Below are 12,035 nucleotides of genomic sequence, written 5' to 3' on the forward strand. Positions count from 1 at the left end.
ATAACCAAAGTAAAACTAAGGCTAAAATCAATTCACAAATCAAGCTTTGTCCGCAAAAAATCACTAAAAACCGTTTTAAGGTCCAACGCCTTAAACGATCCTCTTTGCTTTTATCGGTTAACATGGACCGTTCAAAAGCATAAAATCAACATGTAACTTTACCGCTTTTGTGAGAACTACGCAGGTCTGATTTCCTCTTCGATGGAGGATACGTAGGAGCAAAAGCCCCGCTTTTGTCGACCTTGTGAGATTGTTAGAGGTCCAATGCCTTAGCTTTCTCACCAAGTAAAATGGATCATTTTAAGGTCCAACGCCTTAAATGACCCCCTTCCAAGTAAAAAGAATCACTTGATTCGCCCCTTTTGAAAGAACTACGTAGGTCTGATTTCCTTATCACAATTGAGGAATACCTAGGAGCAAGGGAAACACCCTTGTCGACCACAAAAAGATAAAAAATACAAAAAGGCATAAAAAGACATAAAAACATAAAAAAGGGAAAATAAAACAATTTGAAGACATCTTTGCACACTCGATTAAAGGATGCCGTCCTTTGTGACGGATGCGTGGGGTGCTAATACCTTCCCTATACGTAAATACAACTCCCGAACCTTTCACACTTAAAGTTTGTAGACCACAACTTTCCGTTTTTTCTGACATTTTCGTCGAATAAACATTGGTGGCGACTCCGCGCATCTTCCTCCCATGGAAGACGCACCCGTGAGCCCTCGCGTCACCCTCCCGCCGAAGGGTAGGTTGCGACACTATGTTATTTTAATCGATTACTTGCGTGTCTGTTGTGGAACTGAGATTGCTTGTAAGAATTCCATATGCATAGTGAAGATCTAATTTGGGTTGGATTAGATAATTGGATTAGCTTCTCTAGAAATAGAGAGTGAACTAGTATAAGAATTGGTGTACATCTTCTCTTGATCTTATCTTTCTTTCTCATTTTGGTCTTGAGAAATTTATTGAAGGTTAAAGAAAATATTTTTTTAAGAAAGAGCTTTAATAAAAGATTGTGTAAAGGGTGATTGATTAAATATTGGTTTGTCAAAGGTTTGTGATACGATCCTTGGAAAATATGTTTTTTTTAACTTTAATTTTTAAAGTCTAATTTGATTTAAAAACCAATTCACCCCCCTCTTGGTTTATGAGTTCCATCATCTTTTTTCAGAGAGGGAGTTGAAAGTGGTCGTGGAGAAGATCGAACATAACCATGCATTGTTTCTTCATACTACCTTGGATTCTTTTGAGAATGCCTTGGATTAGGTTGAATTTCTTAACCCAATAATGTAGTTGAATCTTTCAGGTATCAATCCAAGATACCAAGTCAAAGATGGGGTTTGGTTGGTGTACTACAAGGTTAGGAATAAATGGGTTGAGGGGAATCCAGTTTCCACTTGCAATGGATGATGATGGTGTCGGAGCTGAGAATGTTGCTGCAAAGGATGTTGTTGACACCCTTGGTGATGAAGTCGCCTTTCATGTGGTTGCTGGTGAGATGACTGGCAGAGATGTAAGATTGTCAGAAACTCCCGCTAATGAGGTCTCAAAGGTGGTAGTGATAGAGGATGCCAAAAACGACCGAGTTTAGAAGGACCGGGATGCCGGTTTTCTTTGTACCTTGTTATTATTGGTTGGCACTTATTTTTTTCTTGTATAATTTGTTTTGGATATGGATTGGTTGTCATTTGGCCTTTCCCTATAACTTGATGTTACAAATAACCTAGCCAATATCTTATTACTTTTGATTGTTTCGAACTTTGAATTTGTCCCTTTATTGAATGTGTTTTTACTGCCTTGCCATATGTTTTTGTTTGCTATTTATCATTTCTCAATTGCTCAAATGTTCAACAACCTCATTCCCTTTGGAGGTTATAAGTAGAACCTTTGCTTTGGATGAATTCATTCATTTGTGAGCCTTAGAATTCTGAGTGTTGCCCCTTGCAAGACATTAGGGTGTATGACTAGAGCATTTTATAGATTTTTCATTGTGACTGAGGCACCTTTAGATGAGGATGAGTCCAACCTCCAAAGGACTTTGTCACTTTGGTAACAAGGTTTGCAAGTGTAGGTAAGGGGAGAGTCCACGTTTCTTATCCCAATCGCTCACTATCTAGCTCATGGCCATGGGGTTTTTCTTTTCCAACCTATGTTTGGCAACTCCATAGGAGAAATTCATTGATTGTATGTCAACATCAATTATCCAATTTAGCCTCAATGTTACTTCTGTGATAGGCTATTTAGGTAATTGATGTCACCGTGGAACCAAAGTCGTGGTCCTTCGGGCTATGTCAGATAATTGATGACTACGTTCGACAGTGACTTTCCAAGTCTCAGTTGACTTCAGATCTATGTCTGCGTATGTTCTTGTGGGAATAACTATGTCATATAATTGATGACTACTATGACTTCCCTTTTGTTCTTTTTCATTGTATTTTTTTCCTTGTGTTCTTGTATATATAAACTCTTTTGATGCTTTTAGTGTGTTTTAAAATGTATGCATGAGGTAAATATTTATTCATTTGATGCACACAAACACCAACACTATTTGCACACACGGTGAGTTGAAAAGGGGCCCTATACCCGGGTCCATGGGAACATAAGGAGTGGAGGTGAATCTGTGGTCATGCTAGGTCTCCAACTTGCTTGATTACAGTGAACCCTCATCTAGAGTTTTTCTCTTTGATAACATATTGTTGCTAGTAGTCCCTACTGCCGCAATATGTTCTTCGAAGGGGATGATACCTCTAGAGATCATCAAGAGAGATATGACCACCTTGGGAATTATCATTAAAAGGCCTTTTGGTTCCTCCCGTGTAGGTCCCTAAAATAGGGGCACAGAGCAAACACGCTGCGTGCCGTTTTAAACACTGCCATGCATGTAGTTCTAAATGTCATGTACGCCTTTGCTTGTAATTATTTGTGGATATTGTCGTACTATGTGCATCCTCGTGTTATGCTTTTGCGCGTCCACATCATGTCATCAAGCACGCGTTGTATGTTGGTCTCGTCTTTTGTCATGGGAAGCCGAAAGATCCATATCACCTTCTTAAACTGCACACATGGGGCACTGCACCCCCAAATGCGCAAGTAAGAAGAGATAATTTTCCGGGCCCTCGTGTCCGTAAATGCATTCATATCATGCATCACATAAGCATCTCTTCATGGCATCATAATGAATATATCGTTCCTGCATTTGTCCGTTATCATATTCCAGCATCACATTTTGCATGAGTCATTGCATCATCATGCATATGCGTTCAACATACTTTTTGTTCTACAAACTGCATACCTTTTGTTTTCATGTTCGCTCATGCATGATCCTTGCATTTTCCTCTGCAAAACAAAAACAAAAAGGGAAGCATGAAAATTCATGATGCATTCTTAGTTGCATATATTCGGTACCATGAGCCAACCATGTTGGGATCATAAACCCGTTTCACTTAAAAACAAAATGATTGAACATGGTACCTAATGCATGGTTAACTAGCAAATGATGTTTCTTCGGGCATCTCAATTTCATAATTACATTTTCCATGCATAGCTTAAAGTATGCCCGAGTCATTCATCCCTATGAAATGTTGTTGAAGTATTGGCGATCAGAATTGCCATTCCTTGGATTATAGGGTTGAACCAAGCTCATGCTTTTACGAAAAGGTTCATCAAGTCAAGTTGAAATATGGAAATCTTGCAAAAATTGGGGCAAAAGATGGATCGAGTTACATAATTGCTTTGTCTACTGCCAAACACATTTAGGATTGTTAATGTCTTTGTTACTTCCAGTTTCACCTTGACAAAGATGTCATGGACCATGTTGAAAATCTAAATTGATTCAACCCCATGTCCTGCATAAAAATTTGCAATACTGTGCATCATTCGCATACATCCGTGCTTTTCATTGGTTGCATTGCTCGTTGCATTCTTTCCTTGAAGAAAAAAGAACTTAATCATTGTTATATAAAAAAAGAACACGCTTTACGACGCCCTTACCAAACCCGTGATAGAGCTAGAGTAATGAGTGAAGTAGAGGAGGTGCAAGAGCAGATGAAGGCCGACATGGAGGCCATGAAAGAGCAAATGGCCACAATGATGGAGGCCATGATGAGCATGAAGAAGATAATGGAAGCCAATGCGGTTGCAGTTGCCGCTACCAGGGCTATTGCTAAGGTGAACCCGATGCCCCATCTAATCTCAACCAAATGAATCATCCAACCTCAGATATGGTGGGCAAAGATTTGGGAAGTACGGACGACCCCATGATGTGCAAATTCAAAACGAGCACGCCTTCCCGCCATATGGCTTGCCTCCCAACTATACGCCACCCAATGTGGCGTACACTCCCAATGAGAATGTCAATAACTCCACTCCTATACCCATTGAGAGCCAACAACCCCAAACTGATCATGCACATGTCTCTTAAACCGTGGGGGAGACACCTGAAATTCCCCCTCACAATCTAGCCGACTTCGAGTCTTGCCTCGGATATGCCACTGAAGGGCAATCAGTTGGTGGCATACCCCTGCAAAACACTTTGGAGGGCCCTCAGTATCACCCACAACTACACCTCTTGCATTCCACAACAAGTAAAAACCCTCATGCTATGGTAGAAATGGGAAAGTTGGATCATCTAGAGGAAAGGCTCAGGGCCATTGAAGGAGGTGAAGATTATGCCTTTGCTAACCTAGAAGAGTTGTTCCTAGTACCCAATATCATCACCCCTCCCAAGTTCAAGGTGCTGGACTTTGACAAGTACAAGGGGACTACTTGCCCCAAGAACCATCTAAAGATGTATTGTCGGAAGATGGGGGCATACGCAAAAGATGAGGAATTGATGGTACATTCATTCCAAGAATGTCTTACTGGGGTAGCTGTTACCTGGTACACTAACTTGGAACCTTCCTGAGTCCATTCTTGGAAGGACCTAATGGTTGCCTTCGTTAGGCAGTGTCAGTATAATGGCTTCGGATAGGATGCAACTACAGAACATGTGCAAAAAGGGGGCACGAATCTTTCAAAGAATACGCCCAAAGGTGGAGGGATCTGGCAGCCCAAGTGTTTCCCTCAATGACGAAGAAAGAAATAATAACAATGATAGTAGACATATTACTAGTGTTCTATTATGGAAAATGGTGGGTTACACACCCTCAAGCTTTGCGGATTTGGTCTTCGCTGGCGAAATGATCGAAGTGGGTCTAAAAAGAGGCAAATCTGATCATCATGCTTTGATAAATACAAAAAAACTGGGGCAAATGAAGAGGGTGAGAATGAGGGAGAAACCCATGTTGTGCCTGTCAGTCCTATACAGCCAAGTTTCCCACCAACCCAACAATGTCATTACTCAGCCAATAACAAACCTTCTCCTTACCCACCACCCAGTTATTCACAAAGGCCATCCCTATATCAACCACAAAGCCTGTCTGCCGCACTTTCAATGATGAACACCACCTTTAGCACAAACCAAAACACCAACCAAGAAATGAATTTTGCAGCAAAAAAGCCTGTAGAATTCACCCCAATTACGGTGTCCTATACTGACTTGCTCCCATATCTACTTGATAATTCAATGGTAGTCATAACCCCAGCCAAGGTTCATCAACCTCCATTTCTCCGAGAATACGACTCAAATCCAACGTGTGCTTGTCATGGAGAAGCCCCAGGGCGTTCCATTGAGCATTGTAGGGCCCTGAACCGTAAGTTGCAAGGTCTAATTAATGCGGGCTGGCTGAAATTTGAGGAGAATCGCGTGTAAATCCTGACATTGACAAGAGATGCCACACATGGGGCAATTTTGAAAGTTGTTGTTAGATGTCTCTAATGACTCCTAAGGATTTTCAAGTTTATACCATTATTGTAAACCACAGTTACAATGCTAAATAAAATGGATAAATTTGATATCTTTGTCCCTCATCCTCTCACAAATGCATCTTTGCTTATTCAACTTTCACCGGAATGTGGGTGCAAGCCATTGGTCTGTTTGCTCAAGCGACCTGCGCTCTTGAGTTTGGACTTCCAAGACCGTTCAATCAGAAATTACTCGTGCTACACATTTGGTGAGGGTGCTGTAAAACGACAAGTAAAGCAAAAATAAGTTTCAAAATAAAAATAAAATAGCATTTGATTGACTGTGTTTTCAAGTAAAAATATAGACGTTCATGTGACCTCATTTTATCATTCTAGAAAGTTTATCTTTTTTAGAGAGAAGTGAGTTATCAAGAATAGGAGTCATTTGACTTAATCCATCAACTGAAAAAAATCCTTCAACTATTTCTCGTCCTTGGAAAATTCTTTTTGCAAGAATCAACCGCTTCTTTCATTCTCCCTTGCTACAAGGTCATGATGAAAGATAACAATTGGTACCTCAAAGCCCTACACTGGGGCAATGAGGGGCACTGTGCATGAGCCTCAAGCGAACCTAGGGGTAGATAAAAAGTTCTCACCCGTCGATGTTTTTAAACAGAAAAGGGGGGGACAAACCCTGGCATTTCAATGGATTGATTAAACATAAAAAACTCCATTGTCGTCACTCCAAAATGGTCAAGTGACTAAATCAAACAGAACATACACTTTGAGGAAGTTCCCAGAGAGATTTGCAAAAGATAGGATAAGGTTGCATGAATTATCACCTCTTTCAAAATGACAATCAATCTGTGTTTTCCAAAAAAGTTAAATCAAAATAAAAATCACAAAATAGGGAAAGAATGTCATGAACATTGTACAACTTTCCGTTGCATTGCATTGTTTCATATGAAGTCCACATTTACCAAATTTCAAAGGTTGCATACATCTGCATCCCTAAAAATCATGTTAACTGTGTAGATTTCCTACACCTAATGTCCTGTCTTTTGGAATTTGGGATGACCGGCCCTCTCAATGAGTCAATCTCTTGCTTTCTAAAAAGGGTGGACCCTTGGGTACTAGTACCCTCACCTTCCCAGGACTACACGTCCTCACCTTCAGAGGGCTGCACGCCCTCACCTTCAGAAGGCTACACGCCCTCGCCTTCAGAGGACTACACGTCCTCGCCTTCAGAGGACTACACGTCCTCGCCATCAGAGGACAACACGTCCTCGCCTTCAGAGGACTACACGTCCTCGCCATCAGAGAACTACACGTCCTCGCCATCAGAGGGCTGCATGCCATCGCCTTCAGAGGGCTACGCGTCCTCACCTTCAGAGGGCTACATGCATGCCCTCAGAGGACTACGTGTCCTCACCTTCAGAGGGCTACATGCCCTCACCTTTAGAGGGCTACACGCCCTCACCATCAGAGGACTACACGTCCTCGCCATCAGAGGACTACACGTCCTCGCCTTCAGAGGGCTACACGCCCTCACCTTCAGAGGACTACATGTCCTCACCTTTAGAGGGTTGCACGTCCTTGCCTTCAGAGGGCCGCACACCCTCTCCTTTAGTGGGCTGCACGCCTTCGCTTTTAGAGGGCTGGACGCCCTCACCTTCAAAGGGTGACACATCCCCGACTTTAGAGGGCTACATGTCCTCACTTTCAGTGGGCTCCACATTCGCACCTTAAGAGAATTTAAGGTTCTCTGCCCTTAATGCTTAATCGAGACTTGCGCTCCGGGTTACGGGGGCCAGTAGTTTCCTTTTATCAGTTCAGTTCTTGGGCCACCCCCTGATCCTGGAGGAGGGCCAACTGTACGAGCACAACTAGAGGAGGAGGCTATCGTACAGCCACTATGCATACTGGGGCAAGATTTCACCCGTGCCGTTACAAAGAGACGAGTGCGGATCATGTGCACAAACATGACCACTCTTACACAGATATAGATGATGTTGCCACTTAGCAACATTCTGCCCAGCGACCACAATGCCGATCTCCCCCTACGAAAGTATTAGTTGGTCTGTGCCATCGTGACATAGGTAAGTATGCACATTACTCAACTGATTTCTGATGCCATCAACTATTTACAGGGGTCGCACCCACAAGACACCCAGTGGACCCGGAGAAGTCCAACAGGGCCCTGGGGTTTCCAACTCGAGTTACGGGCCTCTGTCAGTCCTACAGGGTGCCTGTCCCCCCCAGCAAGGTCATACCATCGTGACATTGGTAAGTATGCACTTCTCTCAACTGATTTCTGATGTCATCTATTGTTTTCAGGGATCGCGCTCGCAAGACACCCAGTGGACCCGGAGAAGTCCAACAGGGTCTTGGGGTTTCTAGCTCTGATTACGGGCCTTTGTCAGTTCTACGAAGCACCCATCGCCCCCAACAAGGTCATTAGGCCCCCCATTAATCAGGCTTTCATCAAGAAGTACTGTGCCCCCGGAAGGCGCAGGGCGAGACACCACAGCAGCCTGGGGATGGCTGACAGCAGGCAACAGGCACACCGCCACCACCTCTAGAGTTCACCTCAGCTCATCCACAAAAAGGTTAGAGCGTTGCCTACGACACATGGCCGCCCAATAGGCGACCAAGTCCAAAGCCAAAGGTAAGCAAAGTACTAGGTCCGTGGCCGACAAGTCATCACGCGTCCAGCTCAAGACGTTAAAGAAGCGCTACTAGGAGGCAACCTAGTACCTTTTAAATTTCTGCTTGTTATTTGATCACCTTTTGTTTCTCAAGTCATAGTAGGACACACCTAGTTGCTCATGATCCTAGGAATTTAAATAAAACAAGCACAAGCTCAGAAGGTAGTCATACCTCACAAAATATATGTATGTGTGTTTAGGTAGCAAAAATACCTTGGATATGCATCTATATAGCAAAAATACTTCACAAAATATATGTATGTTTTGGTAGCAAGATACCTTGGATACGCATGTATATAGCAAAAATACCTCACAAAAATATACACATGTTTAGGTAGCAAAATACCTCAAAAAAAAAAAAAACAAAAACAAATTCCCAAGAACACAAAATATATCTTTCGACTGAAAAGCCAACATGCTTTTGAAAAGAATTAACTTCCAGCTTTTCTTTAAAAGAGATTCTCTAATCATGACCAGTTTTTGAAAAAAAATGTGTATGCACCTGAAGGGTGAATGCTGTGAAAATTTTCCTGAACGCCCAAAATAAACTCGGATGAATGCATGAATTGATAAAAGAACATGTTTTGGAAACACTGGGTTGACTTAAATAGGAAAAAATGAATCCTGAACCCTAGTATCACGTGACCATAAAAACTTGGTGCTTGAGTGTCCACATGGGTGCATGCATGACCAGTTTTGCATGAAATTTCCTAATCATCATTGTTGCATGTGTATCATGGAAATAATGTGGGACATCCCCTTTATCCCCGAACCGTTGGCCAAACCCTGACATATATCATGTCCAGCCATTCTACAAGCCTTGAGCCAAAATCCCAACTTACCATAAACCTTGACCCAGGGTGAGAATGTCAATCCTTGCCCTCGGAAGAAAACAAAAAAAAAGAGAAAAGGAGAAAATTCCCGATCAAAAGAATCAGAAGAAAGCAAAAAGAGAAAATTCCCAATCAAAGATTGAGAGAAAGCAAAAAGAAAGAAAATTCTCGATCAAAGATCGGAAGAAAATAGAAGAAATATGCATAATGGTCTTTGGACCAGACAATATTTGAGCAATATAGAATTGTCACCAAGTAAACAAGAAAAGAAAGGAAACCACGACCTAAAGTGGTCCTCTCCCTTTGATTGCCAACCAAAATCCTGTGCGTCGGTGACTTGTTCACCTCACACTAAATAAAAACAGAAAAGGAAAAGGCCAAGAACACTCAAAGCCAAATTTCCCACAAAAAAAAAACAAACCATTCCCAAGAAAAAGTCCTATTGATCCATGATCACGCATGTAATCTTTGATTTGATAGGAAATGATTTGCAAAATCAAGTCATGACATATCTATGGTTCGGAATTAGGATGAAACACTTACCTGTGTGAGATTGATACACTTTGAGTGATTTTCTTCTATTTTTGTTGGACCCAGCGTTTCCTCTAAATGGTCGTTTAGAAACGAAATGCTAACATCCAAAATCTCATTTATGGTTATGAGAAAATTTCATCAGCATACTCTCCTTCCCCAATAGACGCATTGTTTTTCATAAAAAAAATCATATGTTGCTCTGATCAGTTGAAGGTTTTGTTTCTTTACTAAAGCATGTTCCCATTTTAGTGAAAAAACACTGAGACTATTTTAGTCTCACAATTATCAAGAACTACGTAGGTCTGAGTTCCTCATCACAAATTGAGGATACGTAGGAGCAAAAGCCCTGCTTTTGTCGACCACCCCACCTTTGTTACCGTGACCCAAGAGTTCGGTGACATGCAGAGACACCTGACGGTAACCCGCAAACTTTCTTTTGCTATCTCTAAGACTCAACGCATGATAGCATGCAAAGACTAACGTCGTCTTCTGCACCGTTTGTCAATCGCGGCCAACAAGCCCATTGACACACGGAGATTTACGTCATCTTCCGCGCAGACAACATCTGTCTAGCACTAACCCGTGAAGTTAGGGGGCAGGCGAAAATACCCAAGTGGTTATCCGTATAAACATTCTTTTGCTATCTCTAAGACTCAACGCACGATAGCATGTAGAGACTAACGTCGTCTTCTGCACCCTTTGTCAATCATGACCAACAAGCCCGTTGACACGCGGAGATTTACGTCATCTTCCGCATAGACAACCTCTGTCAAGCACTAACCTGTGAAGTTAGGGGCAGGCGGAAATACCCAAGTGGTTATCCGTATAAACATTCTTTTTCTATCTCTAAGACTCAACGCATGATAGCATGCAGAGACTAACGTCATCTTCTGTAACCTTTGTCAATCGCGACCAACAAGCCTGTTGACACGCGGAGATTTACGTCAGCTTCCATGCAGACAACCTCTGTCAGTACTAACCCGTTAAGTTAGGGGGCAGGCGAAAATACCCAAGTGGTTATTCGTATAAACATTCTTTTGCTATCCATCAGACCCAAAGCACGATAGCATGCAGAGACTAACATCGTCTTCTGCACCTTTTTTCGTCTTACCCGTGAAGTCAGGTGACATGCAGGGGAACCTTATGGTCCCGCACCTTTTGTCAACCAGGGGCAAACAAGCCCGTTGACGCGCAGAGACTAACATCGTCTCCTGCACCTTTTGTCGTCCTGACTCGTGAAGTCAGGTGACATACGGGGGAACCTTATGGTCCCGCACCTTTTGTCAACAGAGGCAAGCGAGCCCGTTGACACGCAGAGACAAATTATGGTCATCTGCACCTTTGTCATCCAGAGGCGACGGGCCCGATGACATGCGGGGAACCATTTGGTCTCGCACTTTTTTCACATTTTGTCATCTAGAGGCGGCGAGCCCGATAACATGCGGGGGAACCATTTGGTCCCGCATCTTTTTTTTCACTATCCAGAGACAATCAAGTCCAGAGCCCCATGAATTGATTGCCCAGCGCTGTTCATGCATCCTCCACCATCAAGTCTGGAGCCCCTTGAATTGATTGCCTAGCGTTGTTCATGCATCCTCCATCATTGAGTCCGGAGTCCCATGAATTGATTGCCTAGCATTGTTCATGCATCCTCCACCATCAAGTCCGGAGCCCCATGAATTGATTGCCTAGCGCTATTCGTGCATCCTCCATCATTGAGTCCGGAGCCCCATGAATTGATTGCCTAGCGTTGTTCATGCATCCTCCACCATCAAGTCCGGAGCCCCATGAATTAATTGCCTAGCGTTGTTCATGCATCCTCCACCATCAAGTCCGGAGCCCCACGAATTGATTGCCTAGCGCTGTTCGTGCCTAGCGCTGTTCATGCATCCTCCACCATCAAGTTCGGAGCCCCATGAATTGATTGCCTAGCGTTGTTTGTGCATCCTCCATCATCAAGTCCGGAGCCCCATGAATTGATTGCCTAGCGCTGTTCATGCATCCTCCACCATCAAGTCCGGAGCCCCACGAATTGATTTCCTAGCGCTGTTCGTGCATCCTCCATTATTGAGTCCAGAGTCCCATGAATTGATTGCCTAGTGCTGTTCATGCATCCTCCGTTATCAAGTACGAAGCCCCCGGTGAGGGGAAAATATAGTTTTTGTTATTTTCCCAA

The sequence above is a fragment of the Glycine soja genome, chromosome 20 (genome assembly GCF_004193775.1).
Source record: "Glycine soja cultivar W05 chromosome 20, ASM419377v2, whole genome shotgun sequence".
NCBI lineage: Eukaryota > Viridiplantae > Streptophyta > Magnoliopsida > Fabales > Fabaceae > Glycine > Glycine soja.